The sequence below is a fragment of the Tupaia chinensis genome, unplaced genomic scaffold, assembly GCF_000334495.1.
Source record: "Tupaia chinensis unplaced genomic scaffold, TupChi_1.0 Scaffold143686_1, whole genome shotgun sequence".
Lineage (NCBI taxonomy): Eukaryota > Metazoa > Chordata > Mammalia > Scandentia > Tupaiidae > Tupaia > Tupaia belangeri.
In genome coordinates, this window is record NW_006203534.1 from 51,489 (window position 1) to 55,146 (window position 3,658).

A 3,658-nucleotide genomic window follows, 5' to 3' on the forward strand; every position below is an offset into this window, starting at 1 on the left:
GAGACGACGCAGTGTCACAGCTCTTAAGGGTCGTGTTGTCTACTGTGAGCAGCACGGAGACGATGCGGTGTCACAGCTCTTCAGGGTCGTCCGGAGACGATGTAGTGTTACAGCTCTTCAGGGTCTCCCAAGTCGTCTGGAGACGATGCAGTGTCAGCTCTTCGGGATCTTCAGGGTTGTCTGGAGACCGCGCAGTGTTTCAGCTCTTCAGGCTCTTCAGTTGTCATCTTCCTGGTCGTTGTCATCGTCTCGGTCGTCTGTGTCATCTGGCTACTGTGGGCCAGGCATCATGGTTATATACACTCTGGTGGGATGTAAACGGTGGGCCGTGATTGGTTGTAAACGGTGGACCGTGATTGGTTGTAAATGGTGGGTCCTGATTGGTTGTTAACGGTGGGTTATGATTGGTTGCTTTTGGACCAATCATGAGGAGCCGAATATGCAAATTTGAGGGATTCTAGTGGCCAATCAGAGCAAGGTTTCGAAGGTCAGGTTTTTGGAAGGGAACCAATCAAGGTAATTGTTTGCTCTCTGAGAAACCTCGGCAGACTCGCTGGTGCGCAGCTTCCCACAACTAGGTATCAGATGAGACAAGAAGCATTATGAAGGAAGTGAAAAATAAGTAATTACTGGGGCTCTAAAACTATAGTAACTATACTACCTTGGAACTATGAAATTCAGACAGTAATCCTTTCATGACTTATTAACTGTATTTTATCTTTATCTCTTATAGATAGTTTAGACCCACATAAGGTGTTACAATGTGAATGGGTCAACCCATGCCTCCCAACAACATGACTGAACTTACTCTCCTGGGACTCACACTGAATTCACACTTGCAGAAAATATTCATTGTCCTTTTGCTCATTTTCATATTTACCTTGCTGGCTAATCTGCTCATCATCATCACCGTCTCTCTCAGCACCACCCTTAAGGCTCCCATGTACTTTTTTCTCACTATTTATTCCTCATAGATGCCTCCTACACCTGTGTCACCACCTCCATAATGATCATTGACCTGCTCTACCAGAGGAGAACCATCTCTTTTGGGGACTACCTCACTTAGCTATTTGTGGAGCACATCCTAGGAAGATCAGAGATCATCCTCCTCATTGTCATGGCCTATGATCACTATGTGGCCATCTGCAAGCCCCTGCACTACATGACTATAATGAGACAGGGGCTCAGTCATGTCTTGGTGGTGGTAACTTGGAATGGTAGCATGCCACATGCCACTGTGCAGATTATTTTTATGGTCAACTTGCTCTTCTGTGGTCTCAATGTCATCAATCACTTCATGTGTGACCTTTTCCCATTTTGAAACTTTCCTGCAGAGACACCTACAGGCTAGGAATGGGGGGGGCAGGCCACAATGGAGCTATGTGCTTGCTCATTTTCTCCATGCTACTCATCTCCTACCTAGTTATCTTGAGCTCCCTGAAATCCTATGGCTCTCAAGGACAGAGCAAAGTCCTCTCCCCATGTGGCTCCCACTTTACTGTTGTACTCTCTTTTGTGCCTTGCACATTCTCCTACACACACCCAGTGGCATCTATCCCATGGACAAGTTGGTGACTGTGTTCTTTGCCATCCTCACCCCTATGTTAAATCCTATAATTTACACAGTGAGAACACGGAGGTGAAAAGTGCCAAGAGAAATTTGCTGAAGAGGAGAATAACTCAGCCTATTTATAATGCTAAGGAAGTGAGAATGTATGTAAATAAGGAAGATTATATCCTCACTGAACTGCAAGAGAATCAACAATGGCTTACAGATCCTGACAAACAAAAGCAAAAAAAACAAACAAACAAACAAAAAAACAAAACAAAACAAAAAACCCCCAGAAACTAACATATATTGAGCACATAATAGTGGTTAGGCTCTTTTCTAGATCCTATTGATATCTTTTTTTATATTTTACCAAAGGTTTTAAGTTTCTGTTCTAAAATTCTGGGTACACAATGGAAAAAACAACTGTATATCTTAGTTTGATGATTCTAGAGCATGTTTTTCTCTAAGATTCATTGCTATTATTCAATGCTATTTTACTAAACTCTTCATACATATGTCACTTGAATTTTTTTTCCCACAGTCTTTATGGGAATTTTTTTTTAACCTTTAATAAAACAAACACAAACACATAAACAAAAGCCTAGAAATATAGATCTAGATTTTTGAAGGGTGAGCATCCATGAAGTGAGAAAACCAGTCTTAGTCTTCTTTCCCTCTCCTGTCCCTTTTTCCTTTGTTTTTTCCTCCCTTCCTTCCCATTCCCTGCTTTTCCTTCCATCTTTGTTTTTCTTTGATACCATGAGTCCACCAATAGCCAAATGATACTCACTAAAAGAGGAAAAACAATTGATAACCTATCTCTGTTTTTCTTATTGAAAAATAGCCAGAAATTTAAAAATTACTCTTAATTTGTTCTTATTTCCTTAAATATACTCATGGCATGCATTTTTTATTAAATACAAGTGAAAGTTCTTTTTTTACTTTGTTTTAAACCAAGACTTGAAGGAAATGTCATTTCAAGGAATAGCATAAGTATTTTTTCATTTATTCTCAACAAAACGATATATGATGAATTTCCAAAACAATTGTTCTATAGTTGTTGTATATATGCTTACAGTAAATTAAATTTTATTACCTTTCAGACAAATCCACTTCAGTTTGATGATTTAATCCTCGCATTAAGTTGGTAGCTCCTATATTACTGTCCCTGTTTTAAAAAGAAACAAATTGAAGGTAAGAGAGGCTTACTAATTTACTTGCCTCAGATCACGATCTAAGAGTTTCAACTACAATATTTGAATACAGATCTTGTAAAACACAGTTATTTGTGGTGTGTTTATGCTTATAAGCAATTTTATATGTGATGTTAATGGCTCACTACAAGCAAGATAATACAAAATGTGTATATCCTTTTTCTATATCTAACAATGTATTTTCAAGGCAATGCTCCTCTGTGCTCAAGGAAAATATAAGGTGAGTTTGCTCTATATTGTTACATAACACTTTATGACTCAAGTCTTCTTTGATGATAAAACTCCAACTCATGTCACTTCTCACCAATGTCTTTTTGTTAAAACTCAGTGATCATCTGAAACTATTTCCCCCACACTTTGTCCATGTGGTAATGCTACAGTGTGGAGCAACTGTTTGGGGGGATAACTGTGTGCTCTAGCTCATGTGTGGATGTTTCAGATTTGTTAGAAATGAAAACTTTGTCCACAATCTCTATGCCTGGAAGATAATATAATTGGTAGTTAATCTGATTGTAAATAAGGAAGCAAATAAATAAGCAATGTAATTTTTTTGTACCAAGTATGTTGAATAAAATATTTTTAAGAGTGCAATATAGATGATAAGAACATAATGTAGATTTGTGTTGTGATTGCAACATAGCTAAAATTTTAGTTAAGTCCGAGTTTAACCACATATTTTCCTTTTAATTTTTTGTCATAGGACAATTGTACTCACTGAAGAGAGACAGACAGATACAGTGAGAGAGAAAGTGAAAAATAATCCAGTGGGCCAGCAGATGATGCGCCAGTTACATCACTGAACTCCCACATGACCGAACTTGGTGACTTCAAAATCATGCTAGGTGAGTGTGTTACATGCCCAAGATCCCAGGAGGAGAATGGATGGAAGGGA

General features: G+C 38.6%; 2 pseudogenes; both read left to right on the forward strand.

Moving 5' to 3' along the window:
- LOC106733407 (olfactory receptor 4C15-like) overlaps nucleotides 1–742 on the forward strand; it is an 8,092-nt pseudogene extending 7,350 nt beyond the window's left edge.
- Nucleotides 743–767: 25 nt separating this feature from the next.
- LOC106733408 (olfactory receptor 140-like) lies at nucleotides 768–1,705 on the forward strand (annotated as a pseudogene).
- The last annotated feature ends 1,953 nt before the right edge of the window (nucleotides 1,706–3,658 follow it).